Below are 14,337 nucleotides of genomic sequence, written 5' to 3' on the forward strand. Positions count from 1 at the left end.
TTCTTGTTGATGTGGCTTTTATTTAGTTCATATATAGTGCTGTAGTGTTTGATCTTACTGTTGAGTTCTTTATTAACCATACTGAGGTTGATTTTTACCACAGTAGGATGTTTCTAGAGTTACAAACTTTTCTCGTCTGTTGTTATGTTTGCCTATGATGCAGTTCCACTAGAGGGAATCGTGTTGTTGTATTTGTCATGAATAGGAATGGTAGCCTCTATAGAAGAGCTGAGATGACAGTATAAACCTTGGGCAGAGGGCCGGGCAATGGAGATGAGTGCGAGATTGTTAAACTGTCTCATATCATTAGCAAGAATGAGGATGTTGTCCTTGGAGAAGTTTCTGAGGATGGCTGTATTGAATGGTCACCTACAGTGAGACTATATGGTGACAATTACAGTGTGAAGAACAGATCTGGACAATGAGGGTTTGACAATGGGTGTGAAACACACAAAGACTAAGTCAGTGAGGAAAAGACTGAGTATGTTTGCGACTCTAGTGGGGGAGGATACTATCTGATAAAGTCAAGGATGTATTATGTATATTTGTTTGCTGTGGTGTGGATGTGTCAATCTGTAGTTAAAATCTCGTATAATGATAGAGTTTGAGTCAATAGAGAAGGACTGTGGTTTACTAAGGTATGCTTTGTGAGCAGTCAAGGATGAAGATCTGTTGTTGGTCAGGATTTGATATGAGGTTATGTGCACAGATACAATGATATGAATGGGACCAATCTCATTGCCATGCTCAATTATTTTAGAGATGATTTTAAATAAATACAGATACACCACCACCAGCAGGATCATTGCTATCTTCACATGTGGGCCAAATTGATTGCTAGACAGTACAAACTGATAAGGAGGGAGTGCTGACACTTTACTGGAACCAGGATTTAGTGGCAACACAAACAGCTATGTTTACTAGGATTAAGGCGGCTTTCAGTGAGGGAATGTTCTTATTTTTACTCCTAGTGTTGAGCAGTGCTATATATGTATTTGCTAGATTCAAGTTTGGGTTTACTACTTTGGCAGATTGAGTATACTCGCATTACAGATAAGGTACTGTGGGGGTACAGAATGTCTTAATGTTGCATCATGGAAAAGAAATATGTCATACGGGTTATTATTAAAGACCTTCCCTGAAAATATCTCAGATGTTCAGTGCCAGGGCAATGACAACTAGAGCAGGTCATTACAGTTGCTCAAAAATGTGCTTCAGTATTTAGTTGGTACAAACACAGTGTTACTTACTTATAAGTAAACTCTTATCCCCAGCCAGTCATTCATCATATTCACCTTGCCTGCATCTACTGTTTTGTTTTGAGGTATAACACATTAATGCATATGTATTTATAGTATTTAATTTTTCACCTTGAGTTATCATATTCTGTTATCTCCCCCTCCCCCCAAGCATGTACACAAGAAACGGTCTGGAAAAGGTCTGGAAAGGGATGACTCATAGTGGAATATATTCAGTGTCAGGGACTGACCTCAGGTTCTGCAGGGAATGTGAATATGTGCTGTTACATAAACAGGGACGTCGGGAGGCATACTCACTGTACACACTTCAGTACAGTGTTTGTGTGGAGGGGTAGCACAAGGCAGGCACTACGATCCAGGGGAAAAGCTAAAGAAGAGTCTTCTCCTTTAAGGAAAGCCATGCGTGCGCAGCACATACGCTAATGTGAATGTAACTTATTTGCCACTCTCACATGGAATTTAAAATAGCCGTTAGCTTAGTAATCTGCTATGAATAGTAAAGGCAAATGGGATGGGACAGAACTCTCCTGAGATTATGCTGGATGTTCCAGAGCCACTCGGTGACTTTCATGTTACTTAGGTGAGTAGATTCCCTGATCAGAATTGCCACATTGAATTAAGGAGTTTTCAGATGGATTTATTTTATGTTAAAGGGACTATGACTTGAGATGCTATGCATGTATCTATTTAGGAGGTTCACAGTTGGTATCTCAATTATACATGGTTATTAGGCTACAGGAGAATATTCAGTCAGGCTAACGATTTGTATGCTAAGTGATGGCAAGAGTTCCCCTGTAATGAACACAATGTTGTTATGATTCAGAAGTGCCATTAATTACCAACCAACTTAGAGCTTAACAATGTTCACTAGCAGTGTACACCATATAAGTTGACTTGTGATTAAAAAATTGTATATACAAGTGCAGATTCTAATGATTAAATATTGCTCTCACTTTTAGAAAACATACCTAGTGTAGTTTCAGTATTTTTGTAGGTTCTCCTAATTTCAGAAGAGGAAAGCAGCTGTTGGGTTTCCAAATGATTGTAGTTTTTCACGGACTGGTCAAAAGTTAGGTAGATGGTGAAGGATCTCAGTGGTTTCACTTATTACACTGCTGTTTAAGTATTTTGTAGGTTTTCTTGATTTCAGAGGTGGAAAGCAGCTGTTGGGCTTCCGACTGATTGTAGTTTTTCACAGGCTGGTTAAAAGTTAGATAGTTGGCACAGGATCTCAGGGGTCTCACTTTTTTCAATTGGCATGCACACTGCAGGATGAACATGTTGAGGGGGAGGCAGATGGCATATGACCTGTGTAGCTTTCCTGTTTCCATGACCATGCATCCTATAACCATGACCAAAACAGTAACTAGGCAGTTTAAGGCCTAGACATTGTTTTAAAGATATATAGCACTTGTGCTAATAATGAACTGACTTCTTTCTTTAAAAGTGTTTGCAAAATAGAATTTTCATTATGTTTTATCTAGCCCCACATTTAATAAAATACTGATGTGTGTGTGTGGTCGCTTGTCGAGGGACACTAGTTGTTATTTGTCCCATTTCTATTGTAGTGCATCCTATCAAAAAGAGAAGCACTGGTGCTTAATGTTTTTGCCTTATACATCCAAAATCGAGGGATTATAAATTATTGTCTGTGTAGAACTTGCGTGTTTTTCCCATGCCTCTAGGGATTTTTATTTATCAATTGACTGTGTGATTAACTTTTTTGTGTGTGTTCCAGTTTTCTCCTGAAATACAGTGGTTAAAGTAGTGACAGAAAAATATGTATTAAATTTACTGTTAACCCTTTTGGCTCAGTCACAGTTGAAAAGTGCCTGCAGTAGAGCAGTTTGCTTTCCCAATTAACAAAAAATTAATTAAGAAGGTTGAATAGTACCAGTGGTGTAAACTTCTTGATAAGGACCCAAATTAAAGTAAAGAATTAAGCTACAGATTTAATTGTAAACTTCAGTCTGTAACTCCTTTTATGGGTCTAAATTAATGATTTAATATGTAAGAGATTTAAGTATTTACTGAACTTGAAGGCTACCTACCTCCTTACTTCAAAACACATGTGATAAGCAGAATGCAAATACATATGTACAGCACAAAACACCCTCACTACACTAGCATTCGCACCGTAAAGAAAACAATGTCTAAGTCTACCAGACTAAGGACAAGGTATCAGATGTAGAAAATTAAAGATATGATATAAATTAAGATTAAAGGTATGGTATCCAGATCCAATGAAATTATATTCCCACTATACTCAGCCCTCATTAGACCAGTAATCAAGTACAATGTGCCATTTGGCATGTACATGACTAGGCACTTACAGCAGCTGGAGTGACCTAAGAGGTTCCTCACAAAGAAAATACAGGTCGTAAACAACATGTCCTGTGTGTTTAGACAAAGTCCTGTCCTTTTACTCTGTCTCCTACACACTATTAAGGGGTGACCTATCTCTGACCTTCAAGGCACTTACAATCCCGCCTTGATGAAGCTGCTACACATCCACAAGTCAAACAGCATGAGAGTCACCTGATCTAGGGATCTAAACTTAGTCAGTGATTCAAATAAAACATGTTAGAGACAGATACGTGTTTCAGAGATTGTCCTTTCTTTGGAAGAGGCTTCCTATTCACATTATGCAGAGCCCTTCCCTGGCCCACTTCAAATGCATTTTGGATCAATGGATGGGGAATCACAAATTCACACCTGGGGTAGTGAACAGGGGCCATCTGTAAGATACTCAAGGCATAAACACAAACGCATGCCATCCTCTTGCCCCTAGGGGGTCATATATTGGGTAAAATCAAGTTATTTTGCCTAGGTTTTCAAGGGCTGTTAAGCTGTTAGCCTAGTAATCCCCTATGAACCTATTTAAAATATATCCCTATCATACCTCTCGACTGTCCAGATTTTCACAGAAAGTTCAGATTTTGCCTCATATTTTTGTTCCATTTCTCCTGAAATTGGTGATTTTCCAAATTACTGGCTAACCATTGAGGACTGAAGTGAGAAAATAATGGCAGACATTTAAGTTTCAAACTCCGTATCCTTCAGAAAATTCATGCTAATACAAAACCTGTAATTATATCAACTTTCTAAGTCTGTAAGGGCACTATTTAAAAAGTTTCCCTATTTTTGGGCCTTTGTTCCCCCATTACTACTGGTTTTGTCCAGATTTCTTGCTTGAAGTGGTTGAGAGGCATGATCCCTATTTTGGGATATTGTATGTCCATTTATTTCAGGCATTGTCCAGACTTCTTGCACTAAGACACTGAGACATATGTGTACCTCTCAACTGTCCAGATTTTTGCAGAATGTCCTGATTTTTGCCTCATATTTTTGGCCTCTTTCAAAATATCTGTGGTTTTCTGGCAAATCATTTGAGGATTGAAATGACTAAATATCATTCATTTGAGTTTCAGACTTCATTTCCTTTAGAAAATGCATGCTAAGACAAACACTGTTATTCTAGAAATTTTCTAAGTCTGTAAGAGCAATACTTAAAATCTGTCCCCATTTTGGGGCCTTTGTCCTCCCATTATTTTAGGATTTGTCCAGATTTCTTATGCTAAGAGGTGAAAGGTATGGTGTGTTATGCTCTTGTTAAGGGGAGGGCAGGTTAGTCAATTAACTTGATCAGGTTTAACCCTGTAACTTAGTTACAGGAGACAAGAGTCTGAATCCTCTATAGCAACTACAAAACTGCCGACGGACTTGTGAGTTTGAGTTTCAATACATTTTCAGAGAACTAAGTCTTTCGAGGGAATGAGTTTCATTTCATTTTCATGGAATTGTGAGTTTCAAGAGAAGATAAGTTTACTTGTTGCTCATGCTAAGTCTGTTTTCAATATGCAACTAACTGTTTTGTTTAGCAAATGGCAGTCACTGTTTGTGCTGTAGAATCTGAAAGCAGTGTTAGTAGCATAATTGCCTTTGGTGCCGAAGTTTGTGGATTCTACTTCCACACCATGTAGATGGAGTGCTGATACTGTAGTGCCATTTTGATTGCTGATTATTTGGTGCATTTTAAGGGGGGATAGGAGTTCTGCACTCCTGAGTGTGTCCTCCTTTGTATGAGATGCATAGTAACTATGACCTTGTCACTTTGTCAGTCATTCCCTATTGCAATATTACCACTTTACCAATTTTTTTTTAATGTTCCATAGGCAATTCTTCAAGGGCAGCAGGTACTAAATTTGCAGATGAAACACTGAAATGTAAAGTTGTTTGCTAGTAGCAACCTTTTTATTTGTTACAGATCTCTCTAATGTGGAATTATTCTGATGATTTTTTTTAATTCTGTAGACATTGTGTTTACTGAATAATATTGGTTGATAGTAAAGACTGACATTTGAGTGGCCTTTTGTGGTTGAAATTTTCTGAAATGGGTAGTTTTTTCATTATTGGTTCATATGTTTTGTTTCATTGGTTACTAGAAGAATGTTCATAACTACAAATTTAAAACACAATTCTAATAAATGGTGCTGTATTACACAAGGAATATAATTTAATAAATCAGGAAGCTGAATCAACGAACACGTGCATAGCCCTATAAAATGTGTGGAAGGAGCCTATGGTTTGAAAACATCTCAAAGGTAAACTTAATCCTCCACTGGCCAGATGCATTTTCTTTTAATATGGGTTTTCATGCCATTTCAATGAATGTGAGTTGCAAGGGCATAGAAGTTTGCTGCTCATGCTGTCTGTTTTCAGTGTGAGACTGTATTATTTGTTTAGCAAATGGCTATCAGTGCTTGTGGTATTTTATTTCAATATCTGTAATCACTGTAGAAGTAAATAAGAGGTTCCTTTACTTAAAATATAAGACTAATAAGGCTTATGGTCTGTAGTTATCCAGGTCCATAGAAGACCAAACTTTGTGTTGAGGATCAACTGTTGCAGTCCTCCATTCACTAAGCATGAAGCCAGTTGAAGACTAATGCTGAGCAGTGATTTTAGAGCATTTGATAGCTCATATGTCATGCTATCCAAGAGGTACCCCAGGGTATTATCAGGGCCCATTGATGTAGTATTCTTTGCTTTAAAGAGTGCATTGAAGACTTGTTTGCTAGTGATAGCCAGAAGAGTTATGGTCGGGGGTGTCTCCTGAGAGGTATTGAGGGAAAGAAGAGATGAAATTGGGATTACATTTATGAGTCAACAGGTTTGCTATATCCTCTGATTCCTTTTAGGTGGTTCCATTTACAATTTGTTCAGTACAGTGTTGTGTTACCTTTGAGGTTGCAGACAAAGCTGATGAAGACCTTGTGGTTATCCTTTGTCTTTGAGGATATTTCTGCCTCACATTTGGCTTTGGTGGGCTTGATAACTTAGTATGAGTGGTTTCTCACCTTGCTAGGTATTGCACTTCCTATTTTGGCCATAACTGTCCTCCTTTTGTAATACAACTTGTTGATATTGGGATTCCACCAGGGTGGCTTGTTACTCGAGTTAGTTCTCTGCAAATTCCTTGTGGGTACATGATGGTATATAGTTTCTGTAAACAATTTCAAACTGGTAGCAGAGTTCACATAGTTTGGGGGGATGAACATTTTTACCATGGTAGGAGCTCTGATTTGGAATAATTCTTAAATGTGTGAGAGTTAGATGACATCCACCTGTGACAAGTGTTTGGACAGGTACACACCAGAAGGGGCATTACACTCAGTGATTGACCTAATGAGTGCCAAGTAGAGGGAAACAATTATGTGCCTGAATATGAATGAATGGGCGTGCCTTTGTTGAAGGTTGTGCATCAGGGCTAGTAACTCTGCACGTAAAAATCCACTACCAAACATTAGCGGACCGGAGTTCCGCTGTGGCGACCCCTAACCGGGATAAGCCGAAAGACACAACAACAACACTTATTATGAAAATAGAAACTGTACAATGACAAAGAACTTTCTTACAATAGTGAATATGTGGTGATCAAGGGACAGATCATTGTTCTTATAAGCTCCCATATGAGACTAATTAGGCTTATGTGTATAGAATTGCCAGGGCCCACTGAAGTCTCTGTTCCAGTCTTTCATTCATCCAGCACGAAACCTATTTTTAGATCTGTACTGAATAGCTTTTGTAGCAGGTTAACATATCAGGCTCAGGTGAACAAGCAGGCAGCCTGGTATGTTATCCAGTCCCAACAGACATTCTTTTCTTGGCCTTAGGTAGTAACTTTAAAAATTGTTGAGAGATTTGAGGGAGTTACAGATGCAGGTATTTGATGTGAGACTATTGGAAGATTGGGGGGGGATGAAGTTCAATCTGAATTAGTTGGCCAGTGGATTGGCTATATCCTCTGGTCCAAGTATGTGATATAATTTGTTATCAGCTCACTGTAGTGCCAGTCATTGAGATTTCTAGCACAGTTAAAAAAATACTATGTGGCTATCTTTCACCTGGGTTTATATTTTACATCACATTAGGCTTTGGTTGATTTAGTCACAGTTCTGAGTTCCTTGTTTAGTTTAGCAAAACTTTTTTTGGCTTTCTGAGAGTTACATTTATTTTTGCATGCGATTAGTATTTTGTTTTCTTTTATTATGCTTCCCATAGGGCTTTATTTTTGAATTTAGTGTTGTGTTAATTTCTGGGGGGGTGTCTATGCAGCTATTTAAATATACAGCTTGGCAGTAAATTATTCTGTACAGTAGAAGTTCGAAACAGGCTTAGTAGAGGGATCCCATCCCCAACTAATGCTCTTTACTCAGCATAGTCAGAAACCAGAACTACTCAGATATGTGCACACAAGATCACTTATACTAGCTTACAAGGGAGCTGAGAATGGTGTGGTATTTTTTTCTTTAACATTTTTCACAATGAAACTTGAGTGTCTTCATTTGTTCTTTCAGCGTGTAACAGCATAGGGCTATACATAAAGTGACTATGTTTTCATTTTGTGGGAGGGTAGGGAGGCAGCCTGCATTTGCAGATATGCTTTTTTGTCTTTAGAAGCTGTTGTCTTCTCAGCATATTGGGTGGTATTGTGTCAGCTCTGAACATTATGCTTTAGAAAAAAACTTCTCTCTTTGTTGAATTTCTTTTCATTTCTTTCCAATAATTTTGCTCAGACTATCATTGGATCATAAGACTAGAAACAACTCCAAAAAAGTGACTTAGAGCATGTACAGTTCCATTGGTTCTGGGGCCTAGGGTAATTTTCTTGCTTTAACCAATTTCCTTTCAGTAAAGGCTTGAGATTCATATGTAGGGTAGTAAGGATGTAACTTTCAACAGCTTTAGTTTTTGCTTGATTGACTCCCATGGGTACACATCTTCATTTATTGTCAGTGGCAGTATGACAGGGCCCAGCTAAAATGTATTTGTTGTTGGGGAATGTAAGGTTTACTACTCCAAAAGGCTTAGTGTGAGTGTAGGCCGTAGGATTGAATAGCCATTGCCAGGCGACCCATGAGGGTGGAAGGTCGGCAGTTGTGGCTCACAGCTTGGGTGTTACCTAGGGAGTGCTCTGTATGTTATACCTATAGACCACAACACTGTGGAGCATGTGCTGCCTACAGTCTACCAGTCCTTCAGTCAGCAGCACTACTGGAGCTCTAATGAGCCACTATAGGGGTTAGGAGCTGCAAGGGGAAGAAGTATAATCTTGGGGGGCAAACCAATTGATCTACCCTAGTGTAAATGCAAAGGCATTTTGTTTTTTGACTTAAGGAAGGTGCACTTTAGGAATAAATGTTCATGCTGCTTCATCATGTAAGTAATTACTACTCTGGCATATACTTGCCAGTGATCTGTTCAGAGATTGGCAATATGAAGGGGGCATGGCATATACTTTCCAGTGATCTGTTCAGAGATCAGCAATATGAAGAGGGTGTGGATTGGTCATCAGTGTTAATGTGGGTATGGCTTGTAGGGGGGCAGCAATCTGGGAGCTGGGAGTACAAATTTGAAAAACCTGGCTACACCCCTGTACATAAATATTCATTTACTATGTTTTTCTTAACTTGTGAATGACTACGTTTTGCAGTTATATTCCAAAGCATGCAGTTCAATACATCTAGCATGCAATTTATTTACCAAGAAGTTTCTATTTTCATAATAAGTGTTGTTGTTGTTGTGTCTTTCGGCTTATCCCGGTTAGGGGTCGCCACAGCGGAACTCCGGTCCGCTAATGTTTGGTAGTGGATTTTTACGTGCCGAGTTACCAGCCCTGATGCACAACCTTCAATGTCTCTACACATAATAAGTGTAAGAACACTAAAACATAATTAACTAAAACATTTAAATGTAAATCCAAACTCTTAGAAAGTAACACTTTTTGGATCCAAACTTTGCTCTTCTATATGAATGAATTTATGAGTCATGTCTTAATGTTAACATTATGATGTGTGCCTGGAGTGGAAATAGTGACAGAGAATTATGTCAGAATGTGTGTTACTATGTCCTACAGACATTATTAATGACAGCATGTGTGTTACTATGTCCCTCAGACCTTATTAATCCATAATATAACGAATGTATGAGTATGTGTTAAAAATAAAAGCGCAGTGGCAGTGCAAGATGGGGCTTTTGGGTTTAAATGCACCCCCCCTCCAACAGTTGCTACGTAAAATAAATATGATGTTGTGTTTATTTATTTATTTATTATGATCAATGCATACATTTCAAAAACAGTGCTAGTAAATCCGATTTGATCATATTTCCATTAATTTTGGAAGCTGAAGATGCTTGGCCTGCCTTTAAGTTAGCAAGATACTTAAGTGAAAATAGAATACTGTAGAGGCAAACCTCACATGTTTATCTACATTTTTATAAAGGTAAACAGTCCAGCTGTTGCAGGTCATTTCACAGAAAGCTGATTTGCTAAGAATGAATGGACTGACATAAATTGTAACTTATAAGATTTGATGATCACAGAGTTAGTTCTATTATTTAGGGAGATGTAGGGCTACAAACAACCATCTGCAATTTGGAATGAGAGCTTTCCCATTTTTAAGAACTGTTTTGATGCTGGCCCATTTGTCATGTTCATCTTGAATGAATAGGCTTTGATGAAATAATCAGCAAGATTTTCCTAAAGGCTGCAGCAGGTATGCATACCATATTAAAAAAAAGCAGGCACGGACATGCTCAGTAACATTTCATAAGCAGATAGAGTTGAATGATATTGTTTTGCATTATCAGGAGCAGGATCACACTTGGCTGGTGTGTACTACCTACAGCCTGAAACTGGTAGTGAGAGTTGTCTACAGCAGTGCAAAAAACACAGCTGCACAAAGGATAATCTGTTGGGTGACACGCATATCTGCCATGCAGTCAATTGCATAGGTTCAAATGGTGGACTCTAGGATGGAAAGTACATCATAGGTTCATAGGTTGGTACTAGGCTATCGGCCCTAGGGCCTATACAAGCCTAGCCATAACAATTCCCTGGCTATTTCTTCCCACAGTATTTACTTCCCTGGACCCCTGTCTAGCAGGGCAACTGACGTGATCCCCGGGGTGAATTTCCTATCTCCCATCCAATCATCAAGGTTCCTTTTGAAGAGGGCCAAAGAGGCGCTCTGCTTGACATGTATGGGCAGTCTATTCCAGAGTCTGGGGAGTCTCTGGGTCAGGAACCTACACCTCCAGCATGTTTTGTTCATTGTGATGAAAAGGTTTAGATCCCTGGAACGTGTATCTCTAAGGGATTTGGATTTATTTAAGTGTAGCATGTCCAACAGCTCTGAGTTTGATATGGCCTTGTATATTAAGCAGAGATCACCTCTGAGTAGACGATATGCGACAGAGTATAGGTGGAGTATTTTTAGACAGTCAGCAGAGGGCATCTGCTTTAGGCCTGTGACTCTTTTAGTGAGGTATTTCTGCAGCCTTTCCAGTTGTTACAGATGTCTTGAGAGGTACATACCAAACGGGGCATTGTATTCTTTAATGGGTCTAATGAGGGATGAGTACAGTGGGACAATGACCTCCTTTTATATGGATGAAAAGCCCTTAGAGATGAGGTGTGCCACGCAGGATTTCCTGACTGTTGTGGTGATGTGGTTATCAAAGGTGAGACCACTGTCCACCTGTGTCCCTAAGTCTCTTATCACACTTTCAGTGTTTAGTGTACTGCGACCTATGTGGTAATTCATGGGATAACTATACATTTCTTGGCAGTGAGCTTGAGCCCATGGCTCTGGTACCAAGCATCTGTTTCTGTAAGGCCCTTTTGTGGAATATCCACATCATTTGGGGATTCAATAATGGCTCCCAGTTTGCAGTCATCTGTGAACTTTAGTGTTGGCCTGCACTTGAGAGAGGTAGATGCCAAACAAGAGCGGTCCCAGGATTGAACCCTGAGGTACTCCACTTGTCACTTGTATGGAGCTGGATTTGGAGTCGGCTACTTTTACAGTGTGAGTTCTGTCAGTAAGCCAGTTGGCAACCCATCGAGTGATGTAGGGATTAATGCCCAGCTTAGTAAGTTTATCTATGATTCCAGAGTGGGGGATGGTGTTGAAGGCCATGGCGAGGTCCAGATAGGCTGTGTCGACCACCCCACCCTTGTCCACGGCTCTGGAGACTGATTCGAAGAAATCAATCAGGTTCAGGAGACAAAATCGGCCATTCACGAACCCAAACTGCATGGGGTCCAGTGTTTAACGGTTGCCAATGTCTTTGTTTACAAGTTCCATGATAATACATTTCATGGCCTTGCAGATCAAGCTCGTCAGAATGATGGGGTGGTAGTTCCTGGGATCCAAGGTGGATCACCCCTTGTGTAGTGGGATAACTGTAGCTGTGTGCCACTCAGTGGGCATGAAGCCTGAGGTGAGGCTATGATTAAATGACACTTAGGTAAGGTGCCAGTTAATTTTGTAGTTCATGTAGTACACAATTTGGGATGTCATCTGGTCCCATGGATGCTGTATTCTTAGTATATTAGCTTTGGAGAGTGTGTTTTTTTTTACCTGTGTGGCCGTTATTACCAGAATTTGGCAATATTTTGATATTGAGATGGGCCCTTTAGGGGGTGAGATGGGGGTGAAGTTTGCACTGAATCAATCTGCCAGGATTAATGCCATTCTGTTGTAGCTCAGAGCAAATCTGAACATTGCCATTTAGATTCTTGACATAGCTATAGAATGCCTTGTGGTTGTCTTTGAAATCTTTGGCAATTTTATTTTTGTAACTAGCTTTGGAGGATTTTATGAGTGATCTCAGCTTCTTACTGAGGCTGGTAAGGGAGTTTTTTGCATCCTGGCATTTTCCTCTTTTCTGCAACAGTTTCTTCCTTTTGTTTAAAGTTTGTTTATGGAAGGAGACCACCAGATTGGCTTCCTTTTTTTGGAGGAGAGCATCTTGGATCTATTGTGGATGGCACGATTCATGCATGAGTGGATGTGCTCGTACAGTGCCTTAGTGTAGGATTCAGCAGTCGAACTTTCAGTTCCCTTCTGCATGGGTGTCATGAAGTTTGTCACTTCTGACATGAGTAGCATGAAGTTGGCTTTGGAGAAGTTTTTTATGGAGGTTTCCTTACTGGAGGGTGGGGGTGGGATGTGGATGTCAAGGGTGATTAGCTTATGGTCAGACCTGACCAATGAGGGGGTGACCATAGGTGTGGAGCATCAATTTCCCAAGTTGGTAATGACCAGGTCTAGGATATTGAAGCCCCTGGTGGGACTAAGGATTAGTTGATCCAGGGCATTGGAATTTATGAATTCCAAGAACCATTGGGCAAAGGTGTTGGTACACGAGTAGTTTTCCCAGTTAATGGCAGAGTAGTTGAAATCACCCAGTATTAGGGTGTTTGGTTGTATCTTAATGTTTTCCAGTATGTTTACAAAGGTGTAGTGAGAATCTTGGGGCATGTTGGGGAATCTGTAGCAAGCAACAATTTGGATTGCGTGTTACCTAGTGTTAGTTGCACCTGGAGAATTTCAGACACACTGTGTCGGGCAACTAGCCTGGTGTTGTGAATATCCTTGGTGAATATGGACACTCCTCCAACTTTAGTGTTTCGATCCTGGTTTGGTGGCTGAAAAGTGTGGTAAGAGTTGTAGCTTGGTATTGCAGGGGTTCTCTCTGTAGCCTTGAACCAGGTCTCAGTTACTGCAGATATCGATGTTCTCCATTTTTAGGAGTGCCTCGAGAAAGTGCATTTTGAGGTTTAAACTTGTAGCATTACCTTCAGATTTTGCATGCTTGTACCTGTTATGATAGTGGTTTTGTCATTTGAACTTTGCCTAAAAAGGCACTATAGGAGTGGCAAGAGCCTTAGCCTTAGAGCATGCAGGATGAAGTAGTTGAAGATCTCCTTTTTTTCTTTTTTTAACATTTTATTGGAAAATTTTCTGATAAAATTCTGAGTAAGACATAAGAAAACACACAAGTCTTACTATATGCAATTAGAAAAATCAGGGTAACAGATTTAAAATAATATTCCATGGATATGCAATTTTGAGTTTTGAGGAGAAGGTGCTTCGAAGGCTTCACGGTATTTGCTTACTAGATCAGCAAATTCAGACCAATAAACAGTTTGCAAAGAGTACCATTTCTTAGTTATATCCAATCAAGGATCTCCTCGTCTTTCTTAGGAGAGGCGTGTACAGCACTACACTGCAGGATTTTTCAATATCAGAGAATATAGGCCAGTTTCAGACATATCTTCTTCTTCTTTCGGCTTTTCCAGGTTATGGGTCGCCACAGCAGATCACCTGTCTGCTCATGATTGGCAGTGGAGTTTTACAGTGTCGAGTTGCCAGCCCGGCACCCAACCTTCCACAGAAGGCACACAGACACACACACACACACACACACACACACACACACACACACACACACACACACACACACACACACACACACGCACTCATGCCTAGGGCCAATTTAGTGTGTCCAATCCACCTACATCATGCCTTTGGGATGTGGGAGGAAACTGGAGCACCCAGAGGAAACCCACACGACCACAGGGAGGATATGCAGACTCTGCACAGAAGGCGCCCCAGCCGAGGATCGAATCGGAGAACCTCTTGCTGTGAGGCAGCAGTGCTAACCACTGCACCACTGCAGGCATATAATGACTCTTAATGAAGTTACACAGGGATTCACTCAACAG

At 40.0% G+C, this 14,337-nt stretch overlaps 1 protein-coding gene across 1 annotated transcript in view; it reads right to left on the reverse strand.

Annotated features, from left to right (window-relative positions):
* Nucleotides 1-14,337, reverse strand: part of DOCK8 (dedicator of cytokinesis 8) — a 1,731,107-nt gene that overhangs the window by 699,188 nt on the left and 1,017,582 nt on the right. The gene's annotated exons all lie outside the window — the stretch shown is intronic.

This window comes from Protopterus annectens, chromosome 2.part2 (assembly GCF_019279795.1).
Source record: "Protopterus annectens isolate FY-2018-M chromosome 2.part2, PAN1.0, whole genome shotgun sequence".
In the NCBI taxonomy this organism is placed as follows: domain Eukaryota; kingdom Metazoa; phylum Chordata; order Ceratodontiformes; family Protopteridae; genus Protopterus; species Protopterus annectens.